This window comes from Myodes glareolus, chromosome 1 (assembly GCF_982192425.1).
Source record: "Myodes glareolus chromosome 1, mMyoGla1.1, whole genome shotgun sequence".
Classification (NCBI taxonomy): Eukaryota; Metazoa; Chordata; class Mammalia; order Rodentia; family Cricetidae; genus Myodes; species Myodes glareolus.
Genome location: NC_142026.1, coordinates 95,918,474 through 95,933,900, shown reverse-complemented (window position 1 = coordinate 95,933,900; position 15,427 = coordinate 95,918,474). Strand labels below are relative to the sequence as shown.

At 36.4% G+C, this 15,427-nt stretch overlaps 1 protein-coding gene across 2 annotated transcripts in view; it reads right to left on the bottom strand.

Moving 5' to 3' along the window:
* Positions 1-10,531, bottom strand: part of LOC125394323 (amine sulfotransferase-like) — a 50,877-nt gene extending 40,346 nt beyond the window's left edge. The window contains exons 1-2 of one of the 2 annotated variants that reach the window (XM_087910962.1): positions 10,419-10,490; positions 4,711-4,875 (exon numbers count right to left, since the gene is read on the bottom strand). The gene's annotated coding sequence lies outside the window, so the exon portion shown is untranslated. Of the gene's footprint in view, positions 1-4,710; positions 4,876-10,418 lie in introns of both variants that reach the window. The other variant, XM_087910960.1, reaches the window with a different exon arrangement.
* Between the last annotated feature and the right edge of the window lie 4,896 nt (positions 10,532-15,427).

Genomic DNA, 15,427 nt, shown 5'->3' with positions numbered 1-15,427 from the left:
ATATTTCCCACTAGGACTGATGATTTACCCTCCCAGGGGCCTTTTGACAGTGTTTACAGCACTAGATGAGACTTCCCTCCTGTAGCTTGGTTCCCCAAAGCAGTCACACCACTGAACCTTTAGCTGAAATTATGGATTGTTTGAACACAACATAATATAAACCATATGCAGAATTTTACATCTTTTAGAAACACATTAATTAATAAAACATATAATTATGAAAGCATTTCTTTGGGGTTATGGTGGATTTCAAGTTAAAAATATTGTAAGTTGAATTATCTTTTTATATATGCCTAAATTATTTTTACCTAAATTAGCTTACCAAGATGTTATACTGTGTTCCTTCTCCAGTCGCCTTCCTAATGTGGTGACTGACTGGAAACATCTGTAGAAAATAACTTACTACATATCCTCTCCATAGCTCAGGAACACTTCAGTAGTCAAAGCATAGTTTCTGCTGAGCGTATGGCTTTTGCAGTAAGGTTGAAACAAAAACTCTTGGACATCATAAGTCTAAATTCCATCTTCTAATAGCTAAAGCCAGTATTTACAGCACTATTTCAACATATTTTAAGTATTAGGAGGGGTTTTTCTATATTGTAATGTTTATCATGTTCAACTCAAAAGAACTATTAATAGAAATATTTTAAAATTTTTTGTATAGTCTTCCAAATTTGTGGTATATTTTATACTTCACAGCATAGTTAATTAGGTATGCAACAGTTCAAATGCTCAATAGCCTCGGGTGATAATAGCCACTCTGTTGCTCATTACATTTTGATACTAAAAGCTTTGCATGCATCATTTCTTCTGGGACAAAATGAACATTCTTATGTACTTAATATTTTCAGTACATACAACTTTTCTAGGACTTGCATATTCCTCTAGTTGTAGCGCTAGCTAGGTGGTATTAACAATCAGACCTGTCTTTTTCAGGATGCTATGTCTCTTTTTCTGGTAACTCTTTTTTCTTCCAGTTATATATTGGTATTTTTGCTAAGGTACTACCCCAGTTTAAATGGAAGAGTTGCAGTTTCATGACTAGGTGTTTTACTTGCTTTTTTTTTTTTAGACATGATCTCACAGGTCTAGAGAGATGCCTTCGTATTCAGTAGTTTAGAGGACATGCTGCTCTTAGAGAGAATCCAGATTCAAATCCCAGTACTCACATGGTAGCTTATGACAGTCTAAACCTCCAGGAGATCCAGGAGAGATATTTATTTTTAAAGACATGATCATATTTTGTATTCCAGGTTATTCTGCAAGCATCTTTGTAAACCAGGCTGGTATTGAACTCACAGAGATCTAAATGTTTCTGCCTCCCCAGTTTCATAAGTAAAACCATGTAACCCTGTTCCAGATATGTATATGGATCTATAGGTAAAACTTTTTAATTTGAATATAGTTAAATATCTTACATGATTTCTTTGAAGGGAAGTTAGAGTCTCAGTAGCATAGTCTGTCCTAGAACTAATTTATTAGCATGGCTGACCTCAGACTCTTAGCAGACCTCTGCCTCATCCTTCCAAATGCTAGGATTGCAGGAATGAGCCACTATACACAGCAGATTGATCAGTTTTTGTCTTCACTGTGTGTGTTCTGTTCATGTTAAGATAAAAGAATTTCTTTAATAATCATCACAAATGTGCATTCCTTTATGATTCTTTAAATATGCTATTTGTATTTTGATTTTAAAAATATATTACAGGTATGGAAGTTATACCTGAATATATATCTGTGCACTGCTTAGATGCCTGGTGCCCATGTAGACCAACATTACAATTGTAAGCATTTATATACAACAGAACTAGTTTCTCTAACACCATTTATTGAGTCTATTTTCCCTGTGTAAAGATGTGAGATCCCCTGGAGCATGTGCTACAGGTGGGTTTGAGCTGCCCAGTGTGGATAAGAGTAACTGAACTCATGTCTTTCACAAGAGTAGCAAGTGTCCTTTTCTCAGAAGCATCTCTATAGTCCATGGCAAAAAAAAATGTATAATTTTACTTTGTGTTAATTATGAGAATGTTTATTAGATAAGCTATTATTAAATACCCCTTTACATATTTACAGCCTTGTTAATTTTAACTCTAAAGTATAATATAGCAAAAAGTAACCTTTTCAGGACAATAAGGATATTTAGGAATAAAAATACTTGGTATGAGAAAAAATTACTTAATTTGGTTTTATGACACTATTTCTAAGATATAGTTTACCAGGAAATGAAATATTTCTGCCTTACAACCTACATTGTGTATGTCAGAGTGCTGTAGAAAATCCTTCAGTCCAGGATGCTTTAAGTTACCTGCCCACTCAGGTGTGGCCTTCAATAATATAAATGCCAATGTAAAGTGTGCTCCCTCTCTCTTCTGCCTCTGGGATTCAGTTGCTGCTTCCTGTTCGAGCAGAGGACTGTGAACTGTGAGTCTACGCATAAATCAATAACTTTTATTGTTCTCAATTCTGAGCTAGTGTGGGATTTCTTTTTTGCATCCATCTTCATCTGGCACCCAACATGGGCCCAAACTCCATACCTACTGGGTAGACTGGTCCAAAAGGCCCAAATGGTCCAGGGCCCAGAAGGTCTCCCATTCCTGCCTGCCTGGCTTGCTGCTTTCACCTACTAAGTGATTTTCTTTCTTCTTCTTCTTTTTTTTTTCTTTTTCGTAAAACCCCTGCCACAGAGGAGGTAAGCCCATGGCAACTTGCTAATTTCCCAAGGGCATGCACATTTCTCACCCCTCCCCCACTGCCACAATCCCTGCTGTGATTTGCAGTTTCCAGTTTGTGTCTCCTGCTCCTGAGTTCTGGGCTCCTTTCTCTACGTACAGAGTTGATTTAATTGGTTTTAATTTGTCAGGCAAAGAATATTTGTCAATATTTAACCAGTACCAAGGTCAAAATCCAAAGCAGCACTGTACGGTGTGTTCCACCACCAGTTGTGCCACTGTTTTTCACTATTCTGCAAACATGACACATGCTTGACAGTAAAGATTATTACACCTAAAACAATTTAACAGGTCTCATAACACAGGTAACTATTTGATTAATTAATAAATCAATAAACTTGAAATTTATATAATGCAGACATTAGCATGCAAAATTTCAATAATCTTTTTACTGCTACTATGGATTTTATTCTGCAAGGCATATATGGTTATTGTGATACATCCATATATTGAATATTGGGACTCAGTTTTTTCTTCATATTATATCCTTAAGAAAATGGTTTGATAACAAAGCCAAGAATGAGGCACTTTTAGAAATTATACAGTCCTTACTGACTAATAATGAACAGCTTGCTGACAGGATTAATACCATTGAAAATCAAAAGTTACCTGACAAAAAAATAATACTATTGAAAAGGATAGCATTAATTTGGCAAACAAAACACAATCCTTGTCAAATGGTATTGTGACATTATCTGAAAGAATTCATACTGTTGAACTTGACATTCACAGGCTTTTGTTCTTTATGAAGAACAATCTTATTTCTATGGCACATAGCATCCTTAAATGCTTTGGACAGGATTCAAAGACCAGCAAAATTAACTGAGTCATACACTAGGGTTAACCAGGGTCAGAGAGAACCCTTTAGTGACTATTTACAATGATTGAGTGACTAAGGCTATACAAATAGAAGTGACAGATTCAGATGCTAAATGAGTACTTATGGAATCTCTGTCTTTTGAAAGTGCCACCTTAGAATGCTAAAAGATACTTGGGCCATTAAAGGCAAGATCAGCGCCGATGGATGAATTGATCCTGAATATAATGACCATTAGGATATTTGACTATAATACTAAACCTTGGGTAGAAGAAGCAATTTTCAAAGTCATGAGGACACATCAAAATGCCAAATGTTTTAATTGTGGTAGAATAGGACATCTGAGAAGAGAGTAAAGACAAGAAATTCCTAGAAAAAATGTCTCCTCTGAAAATGGCAAAAATAAAAGGTTTCAACATTCTGGATTGTGTAAAAGGTATGGCAAAGGCCAACATTGGACCAATGAATGAAAATCAACAAAAAACAGACAAGACAACCTGATAACATCAGGAAAATCTTTGGAGAGGCCTTTAGAAGGCCCCCAAATCAAAAGTGGTCCAGTCATTTCCATTAACTGTGGAGGACATGTCTCACCAGGAAAAATTAAAAAAACAAAACAAAACAAAACAAAAAAAAACCAGAGCTTTCTTTTAAAAAACTATATTGTTCTGGATGATGAAATAATCATAGAAGATGAATAAAAATTCCAATAAGATACAGGAAATATATATTCTTGCAGACTTCTATAGATGATCAAAGACCAAAGCTAAGAGTGGATATATATGACATTGTAATTTAGGAATTACTAGACACAGGTTTAGATATAAGTATAATTACTCCAAATCATGCATCCAAGAGGCAAATATTCAATTCCTGTAAACTGAAACCCTATCTCATGGGAAACAAAGCACGAGATGGGTTGAATACATAGGGCCAGTAGAACAGAGAGGAAGGCTGAGGCCATATGTGGCTATAATTGTAGTTAATTTAGGGGTTGGGTCTTGCTTGAGCAATGGAACACCCAGATTAATATTCCTGGAATCCCAGAAACTCATATTTCTGGGAAGGATATTATAAGTTACTAAACACAAAGGTCATCAGCCATTCAGGCTGTACAAGAACACAGAGCAACTAAGAAAGCTTTAGAGGTTTCAACAGCCTTACCTTTAAAATGGTTAACTGAGAAACCAATATGGGTTAAGCCGTGGCCTTTAACAGAAGACAAGCTGCGGATTCTAAAACAGGTGCTTCAGGAGCATCTAGATGCTCACTATAGTAAAGAATTGACCAGCTATTGGAATTCTCCTGCCTTTGTTGTTAAAAAGAAATCTGGGAAATGGAGAATGCGACAAATTTAAGAGCTGTCAACAAGGTGATTCAACCTATGGGCCCTCTACAGCCTGGAATTCCTCTGCCTTCTCTATTACCAAAAGAATGGCCTTTTATAGTTATTGATTTAAAGGATTGTTTCTTTACTATACTTTAAAAAAAAGGAGACAAAAACATTTGCCTTCACTTTGCTGACTTACAATGAATCTCATTCTACTAGGAGATACCAATAGATCATTTTTCCACAGAGAATGCTCATTAGCCCCACCCTATGCCAATACTTTGTAAGTCAATCATTGTAAATAATATCTGAAAAATTTCCTAAATCTATAATTTACCATAATGTGGATGACTATGTTCTCATAACCATTGAGAACATCTGCAGCCCTGGTGTGGGAATTCTGTGGGAAAACTAAAAAGAGTACTTATTAGGACTTCATATTTGTTTCCCTCTAAAGATGAAACAGAATACTCAAGAGAGACATGAGAAAGAACAGGTTAAAGGAAAAGGACTCAGATTTAAAACAGAAGCTGGCTAATCTCAGATACTTAATAGAAAATAGAAAGATAAGGATTGTTTGCTATGTTACTCAATTTAAGTATGCTTTAAAAGATTACTTTGCAATGTATTTAATCCCCAATTATTTTTAACTTATTTAATTATTTTTAACCTATTTTTAATCCTATTACTACTTTGGCCATATAAATGTACAATTCATTTTAATTCTTGTATGGGTTCCGATGCTTGCTTTCCAGGACACAGTAACTTTTGGGAGTATAGTGGTAATCAGGTGTTGACTGGTCTCCAGGTGAACAACATGTTAATTGGCTTTTATGTTTCCAGTTTTAGAAAGTGAGTCACTGTTGTTGTTAGAATACTAAACAAGTCTCTTCTGCTCTTTACTATTGACTTTGTTCCTTTGGGATTGGGAGGGTGGTTTGTTAGATCATAGCTGTGCGTTTAAAATTACAGCTGTCATAAGGACTTTACATATACCAATGTATATAGCATCACTGTAAGGTAAATGGTTATTGTTCCCCTGTTTCAAATGAGGACGCTTACAGTGAGTAGTGACGTCAGATCTGCAGTGTAGCAGCTTATCCAGTACTTGGCCCGGTGTAGCCTCTTGAAGTAATCTGACTGATTCTCTCCAGCCCTAATTCTCATACTTTTTAAGAAGTTTCACTAATTTTTTAAAGATTTCCTACATGTATATCATTCATTCTGATTATTCTACCTTCACCTTTTCTGATCCCGCATACACACCTATCAACCCACTTTTCCTTTTTTTTTCTTTTGGAATTGAGACAGGTCTTCTTACAGTGCATCCCTGGCTGACCTGGAACTCATTATATAGACCGGACTAGCTTCAGAAATCACAGACTTCGACCTGCCTTTGCTTCTCCATGCTGAGTTTACAGGTGTGCACCACCATGTACTCCTGTATTAAAGCATTTAAATTATGATTATTTTTATTTAAATTTGTTGTGTGTGTGTGTGTGTGTGTGTGTGTGTGTGTGTGTGTGTGTGTGTGTGTTTGTGTGTAGGCATTCAGAAGGTGTTTCTCTCCTTTTACCGAATAAGTCCCAGGGCTTAAATTCAATTCACTGGCTTTGGTAGGTAAGGTTTCTAATAACCGAGCCATTCTACCTGCCCTGTTATATTTTTATAATAATTTACCTATTATTCACAAGCAAAGTTTGGCATTCAATTTTTTTTATTCTTGAAACTTACTTATGATTGTCAAAATATTTTTTTGCTGTGAATATAATTTGAAATACTTATTTATTTAAGACCTGTCAAGATGTTTAAGCTTTGGTTAGATGAAAGAATAAATACCTTCTAATTAATGTTAGTTAAGAAATAATTCGGTATATATAACAGACATTAGTCATATCGCCAATTCAAAAGAAAAGAAAAACTTTTTTTGAAAAAAATCTCAGTTTTATATTTTTTTGTGTGTGCCTGCATGCAAACCACATGAGTGTAACACCAGAACATGATGTCAGAAGGCATCAGATGACGTCTTTAGAGACGCTATACCTAGAGTCTCGGGTGGTCATGAGCTGCCCAGTATGTTTTTAGACCTGAGCTGACATCTTTTGTAAGAACCACATTACCAATTACTGAGCTATTTTTCTAGCAACCTGTTTTCACTTAAATTCTTTTTTTAACCTTCGAGACAAGGTTTCACGTGGCCCAGGCTGGTCTTGAGTTCACTGTGTAACGTAGGTTAACTATGAACTCCTTATTCTCTTACCTCAACCTCATGGATTACTGGCATTTAATACTGTGCCTATCTTATTTTCACATCTTCATAATAGTTGCTAATTTACCTCACTACATTCTTAGTTTTTATTTGTTTATTCCAGTACTCTGAATTTTATTTAACCTAATTTGTTTAGTTTAGCTTAGTTTAATATGCTTTTGTTTGTAAACCAAATTTGGAAACAGCACAATGAAAGTTTCCATTTTTTTCTTTTAGTATCTCTTTTAATATCATTAACTCTATGAAAATTTTATATATGTATACAATGTATTTTGACCATGTTTTTCTCCTCTATTCCCCTTAACTCCTCTCAGATCCTTTCCTATCAACTTCTCATCATGTGCTTTATTGATTTTTTCCTGTAACCCACAGAGTCCAATTTTTCTCTTATATATTTCTGGATATAAGACCAGCCACTGGAGCATGGTCAACTTACCAAAAGTCACACCCTTAAAGAAAACTGACTCTCCCTCATACACAAGTCAAATACAGTAGCTCCTCAGCCAGGAGTGGTATAGCTGGAATACAAACTCATAATAAATAAGGGTTTTGTTGTTTTTGCAGTTTTTGCTTTTGAGACAGGGTCCTTCTCTGCAGTTTTAACTGTCCTATAACTCACTATGTAGACCAGTCTAGCATTGAACTCACAGAGATCCACCTGGTTTGCATCCTGAGTGGTGGGATTATTTGCTCATAGCTCTGGCTTTCTTTTCAATTCTTTTTTCCCCCTGTGTTCCGTAACCCCCTCCCATCTGTATCATTGTGAGTCAGCATTTTTACATTTGACAGAGTTCATCGTGGAATAACATTTAGTTTCACACTATTTTGCATTCATCTAGAATATTCTTTATTACTTTATTTGAAAATATGTATTAGTACTTTTTTAAAGTTTTAGATCAGATTTTTCCATCAGGATTTTTCATTGTTATCTTGAAAAAATCCATGTTTTATTTTCTATATTGAAATGATAAGATGAAGGGTTGACAGAATGGCTCAACTGTCAAAGATACTTGCTGCCAACTCTGACAAACTCTAACATCAGGATCCACTTGTTATAAATTGTCTTCTAGAGCACACACGCACACACACACGCACACACAGATAAAACAAAAAATCCAATTTTAAAAAAATGATAACATAGTGTATGTAATTAATTTCTAAGTTATAATTCATAGCCTGTTTTCTTCTTGATTCTTTTTCAAGGCCAGGAAACAGGCTTCTCAAGTGTTCACAGCAGAGAAGATTTTTGAATGAAACATTTCAGTGATCTTGCACTTATCCGATTTTCTGATATTGAACTCAGATATGGTTGAAGAATTTGATTTCACCTAAGTACTTGGTATAACATTTAATATATAAGTGCATATTATACTTCTTAGTACATCATTGTCTGTAATTAGTTGAATAAAACAACTTGTTTGCATTGTTGATTTTGATATCTTGTCCATGTCTCACAATCTTGTTTTATAGTTTACAAGCTAAGGGATTGGGCCATAACTTGTATGAGTTACTCTTCATACTTAACATCTATTAATACATTTAACTTTAAAACAATTGTTTAAAACAAGCATTATTATTAACCCCATGAACCCAAATGCCAGAGAAATTAGTGCTTAGCCCAAGAATATTACAAGATGGAGCTCACTGCAGTTCACTGTATTTTCCACTGCTGTCTCAATCAGGCCTTTATGCTGTGACAAACACTCAAACCCATTCAAAGGAGGAAGATTTCTTTTGCTTCAAAGTTTTAGTGTTAGGTGGCTTTACTCTGTGGTGAGACAGAACACCATGACTGTAGACTGCTGTGATGCTAGAGCAGAGCCACTGACACACTGTGGCCAGAAAGAAGAGTTGAGGCAGGAAGAGGCCAGGAACAAGCTATACCCTTTGTGACATACATCTCCAATAGAGATATCAGATAATCCAACAAATGACTGATCCACTGACTAGGTGAGAGTTCTTCTGGTCCAATCAACTCAATAACTGGATCTACCAGCTGAACTCAAAATTTGAACCAATGAGGTGGTGTTGTAAGGGGTAAATTTCCGGGGTGGGCGATCTTCTGTTATCATAAAATGAGTACCTCCTCAATGTGTAGTGAGCACTTTAATATGCAACAAGATTCAAAACCAAGGATTTTCTTGTTAAATATTTCCACTAACCCTCCATCTCTGATAAAAAGCCTTTGTAAAGTGGCCTGTAGGAGAAATGTTAGATTCTGGTCAGACAACTCTTGCATCTGTGTGTATATGAGAATTTTATTATTTTTCCAATAAACAAAAGAATCATTGAAAGACTTAGAAATTTACAGAAACTGTGAATAACTTAGAAAATGTCTTAGAACCAAATCAATTATAGGCTACAAGATGGGGTCAATTATTAAAGCAGGAACAATCAAGTTAGAATTATAGGATGCTCAAATTTCAGATTAAAAAGAGAACATATCTGTTTGGCATAGAACCAAAGTCCCCAAAGGGAATGGATACTGAGAAATTAAAAGTGCTTATTTGAAAAACAAAACAAAATCCTGTGTGAAATTTTCTAACATGGATTTCAGTCATCCAGTCTTCCAATGAATCTTCCTATCTTAATCTGTATTTAACAGTGAATCCACATGCTCTAACATTTACATGTGTTTGTGTGACCTAGCTTAATACAATTTCTTGCTTATTTGTAAAATTCAGCCTGTAGAACATCCAGTGAAATCCTTAGTAAATGTATATTGTTGATGAGCTCATGGTCATATCAAGGACCAATGCTTCAAGCCTCATAGAAATGGCAAAACCTTTCTTGGTGTAGCTCAGAGGGGTATCTAAGCCTGTTCTGGGATATGGGTGTAAATATTTGCAGTGAGGAAAGACCATATCCCCTATAGCTTTCTAGATGCCCCTCTCCCACATCGCATAATTATGGTCTGAAGACTGACATACTACAGAGACTTCTATGCCTTCCAAGATTAGTCAAGCCTGCCTCCTTGTTCAGGTGTATATAATAACAGTGTCTCCTGCTCTGGCTATATTCAAAATCTCTTCCTCCCTGTTCAAGTGTGTACAATAAAGCCACTGAGATTTGGGGTTGATGAGGTTTTTCCATCAGAGAACCCAGTTTCCCTGGATTCCAGTTTTTCTGTGTTTCTGTGTGTTTGTCTTTTCTTTGTTCCCTTGGCCCTGTCATATCAATCCCTGGAGCCCTGGCACCAGCCTTGTTACACTATCCAGTCTCTGCCTGCCTCTGCAACACAGATCTCAACAACCACCCCTCTCTCCAACATACCTTTTACTGGAAGTTGTATTCACCTTAAAATCCCTTCCAAAATGCTTTCCCTACTGCTGGGCACCCGTCTGATATAGTAAGTCCTTTTGTGTATGTGTAGCTTTTATTGGTTAATGAATAATGAATCTGTTTTAGGCCTGTGGTAGGGCAGAAGAGAGCTAGGCAGGGAAAAGTAAACAGAATGCTGGGAGAAAAAGGCAGAGTCAAGAAGACAGCATGTAGCCTCAGAACCTTTCCAGTAAGCCACAGTCACATGGTAATAATTTAAAGGTGTCATATCTTCAAAATTTGGTTCTATGGATATGTTGCTTTGGAGAAAGTTCTTTTTTTTATTTCCATAGAGAATGAGAACCTAAGGATTCCTTCCAGGAAAATTTAGTTCAATGGACCAAGAACCCTGAAAGGTAGCCATGAACATGCCCCAAAATACTTTTCCAACAAGAAGCAGGAAGCATTTTGGTGAGACCTACACTCCAATTCCCAAATATTGTTTATAAATATTTGTTTACATTTAAATTAGGATATGATATAGATATGAATGCTTTGCATTTGGATGAATCTTGGTTTCTTGTTACAAAATTAAGGTCAATTTGGTTATACTGTGTATATGTATTTGTGCTCTTGATTAAGGTATTGTTTTCTCAGCTCATTTTAAAATGTAATATATAACTAAGAAATAAAATTTAATAGATAGTCATCTATCATAGTCAATGTTGTAGTGATGTTGGGAACTGAATCCAGGTCCTCTGCATAAGCAACTAGTGTAAGTTCTCGTAACCACTGTGCCACCTCTCCAGTCCCTGGTTATCAATGTTTTAAATTCCATATCCCTTGACACTCAAAATCTATACATTTACAAAAAGCATTGTGAATTATAACTTTCAATACTTGCCATATTTGAACTTCAATTTGAGCATTGTGGTATACACTTTAATCCCAGTGCTTGGGAGGCAGAAGCAGACAGATTTTGTGAGTTTGAGGTCAGCCTGGTCCACAGAGTGTGTTGCAAGACAACCAGAGATACATAGTGAAACCCTGTTGGAGAGATATTTCCTAATCTGGTTTACTTAAGTGTTAATTTCCTGAGTTGTAGCTATTTAAACAGTGATGTGCTCATATGAGCTGGAAAATCTACTGGGCAACTTCCTGTACAGCAGCTCTTTATATGCAGTCTCAAAATTGATATATTTTTTTCAAGGTTCATTATTTTCAGCACATGGTCTCCCTATGTAGCCCTTGCTGTCCTGGAACTAGCTAACTTAACCAGGGTATCCTTGGATCTAAAGAGATCCTACTGCCTCTGCCTCCCAAGTGCTGGGATTAAAGGTGTGTTTCAGCATTCCCAGCTTTTAAAACATTTTTAAACATTAACTATATGTGTGTTAGCACACATGACTCATGCACACAAACAGTTGCTGTGGAGGGCAGGAAAGGACATTGGGGCTAGACCTTGAGCCACCTGACTTAGGTGTTGGGAAATGTCCTCAGCAAGAACAAAATATTTATTAACCACTGAGACACCTGTAACCCCCATTCCCACTTGATAACTTTAAAGGAATGATATCTTATATCATCATTTCGAACATACACATATATGTATTTTCAAAATATATGTACGTGTATGAAATGAGTCCCTGTAAAAGATTTGTGTGTGTTAGTGCCACATCAGACTGGGATAATTTTACTGTTAGTCATCATTGGCATCATCTTCATCATCAGTTTCTTCATTCTCCTCAGCCTCTTGTGTGGCCCTGGAAGCCTGTTCCTCACCCACACTGGGATCTTCCATTTCTGTAATTTCCAGTCCAGTGGGGTATTCTTGATCAACTGGTGCCAGGCATGGGGGTGTGTAACTCTCCACACTATACTTCTGACCCCATCCTACGCAGATGCTTTAAAATTTTTTGTGAATGAAAAGAAAAGAAAGTCACGTCTCTTAAGAAATGTTGACCCCTTTATACTAATGAGGTCCTGTTACTCTATCTTGGAACCATGTTTTTTATTTTAATGCCAGAGTGAAATAGTCCCCAATAATTTCTCAACTACTGGAAATTATTTTTTACTAAACTGCTAAGTCAGTTATGAAAACCAGAGCCGGGGGATGGAGAAATGGCTCAGAGGTTAAGAGCAATGGCTGTTCTTTCAGGGGACCTGGGTTCAATTCCCAACATGGCTTACCTCAGGATCCAGCAATACCTCTCTTGGGATTATACCCAAGAGATGCCCAATCATACTACCAAATCATTTGTTCATATTGTTTGTCATAGCGAGAAACTGGAAACAACCTAAATGCACTTAGACCAAAGAATGAACAAGGAAAATGTGGTACATTTACACAATGGAGTACTATTCAGCAGAAAACAAGATGATGACATCTTGAGATTTGCAGGCAAATGAAAGGAGATAGAAAACATTATTTTGAGTAAGGTAACACAAACCCAGAAAGACAATTATCACATGTACTCACTCATAAGTGGTTTTAAAAACTAGAACAAAGAAAATTAGTCCACAAATCACAATCCCAGAGAACCTAGACAACAATGAGAAAGACATACATAGATCTAATCTACATAGGTAGTAGAAAAAGACTAGATCCCCTGAATAAATTGGGACCTTGGGAGAGTGTTGAAGGGGGAAAGGCAGAGAGGGGAGCATGGAAAATAGAAGATCTCAACAACAAAAAAAAAACAATAAAAAAAGAGAATAAATTATAAATTGAGTCCCTGAAATCGAAAGGTTCTGTAAAACAAAGGACACAGCTAATGAGACAAAACAGCAGCCTACAGAATGGGAAAAGATCTTCATCAACCCCACATCAGACAGAAGACTGATTTCCAAAATATACTAAGAACTCAAGAAATTGGTCTTCGGAAGAACAAATATTCTAATTTAAAAAATAGAGTCCACACCTAATCAGAGAACTCTCAACAAAGGAATTTAAAATTCCTGAAAGACACTTAAGGAAACGCCCAACATCTGTATTCATCAGGGAAATGCAAATCAAAACAAGTCTGAGGTTCCATTTTATACCTGTAAAAATGGCCAAGATCAAAGACACTAATGACAACTTATGCTGGAGAGGATGTGGGGTATAGGGAACACTGCTGCATTGCTGGTGGGAGTGCAAACTGGTACAGCACCTTCGGATATCAATATGACAATTTCTCAGAAAATTAGAAAACAACCTTCCTCAAGATCCAGCTGTAACATGAAGGGACCTGTTTGTTGGAGTATCTGCCCGCCCAGTATCCCACAGCTGGCAAGCCCCAAAGAAAATCACACACTGGATTCCATAAGATTCTAAACTGGCTGGCTCATTAGCTCAGGCTTCTTGTTAACTCTTATAGCTTATATTAAGCCATTTTCTTGTCTGTGTTAGCCACGTGGCTCAGTATCTTTTCCATCAGGGCAGATTACATCTTGCTTCTCTGTGGTCTAGGCAGGAATGGAGGAATGGGCTTTTTCCTTCCTAGCCTTCTCCTGTTTCATTGCCCTGCCTCTACTTCCTGTCTGGTTGACCCGCCTATACTTCCTGGCTTCAACAAGGATAAGTCAGTTTGCATGATATTTCCCTCATTCCCGAGTTGTTCACTGATGGGGTTTTCACTGGCCCTTTTCTAAATTGCCATAATACATTCTGAGTTGAGCTCAGTCTCATTGCAAAATCCTATTGCAGAGGTTGCCACACATGTCAAGTTGGTCTTTTTAAATTACATTTTAATGGCTGTCATTAAAATAAACTTTCATGAACACTGAACATATTATCTATAGATGATGGAACACGAAATTCCAAAATAAGAAATCAGAAAAGAAAGGTTGATAAACTGTAAATCCCTTTCTGCTTCATGTTTCTCATTTATGGCTCTGCATAGGTTCAAGAAAAATTTTTTTACTGGTACTCCATAAATAACTGTAATGAAAAACTACATATTGTGTAAGTTTATTGGAAACAAGTTATTTTTCTTTGCAAAAAATATTGGACTTATACACTGATGCAAAAATTTCAAGCTATCATGATGCTCTATGCCATCATGGGTCACGAAACAAAGCCTGTAAACCATGAGCTAGAACTTCTGAACCCAGGAACCAAGATGAATCTTTTTCTTCTAAAATGGATTCTTTCATGTATTTGCCACATAGGTATAGTGGCACAACCTTTAATTCCAGCGCTCAAGAGGTAGAAGCAGAGTAATTTGGGGCCAGGATGGTCTACATAGAGAGTCTAGGACAGCATGGACTATGTAAAAAGATCCTTTCTCAAAATAACAACAGCAACAAGCCCCAAAAGAACAAAAAACATGACTTACCCCACTATCATTTGATGTGTCATTAATTTACGTATTTGTTTCAGCTTCCATGAGCAATGCATTGTGTGTTATCTTAACGAGTTTCCCATAAATGGACATATGGTAAAGACTTGAGTCTCCATGATGCTATTAGGATTTACTGGGAGGGTATAATGTGAGGAAATAAGACACATGGAGGCATGTCATTGAGTGGGATCTTTAGCCCTTAGCCTCCTTTTTCTTCTCTTTGTATTCACTGATTCTGAGGAGATCGTCCTTGCTACCACATTCTACACCATGCATTTCCTTACCACAGACTAGAAAGCAACAGCACACTGAAATAGTTGAAACCACAACCCAATATAACCCTTTGAGGCCCATAAATTAGCCAACTTGAGTATTTAGTTGCAGTGATGACCAACTTGATTTGGTTCCATCTGGTGACTGTCACGAATGCTACTACCATATATATATACATGATCCAAATACAGTAAAATTTTTAACATCTACAATTGCTTTATTAATTAAATTCCTTCTCCATTGAGAATTTGAAATTCACCTCGTTTTTTTCTAGTTATTAAAGTGACTTTATGAGATGAGATTAATGAGGATATGTTACAGACAGAACTGTTTTCATCCTAATACCTTGTAATTAAACCAGCAGGTTTTTTAATTTAACCTCTTATTGATTCATTGTGGATTTCACACTATGTATCCCAATTG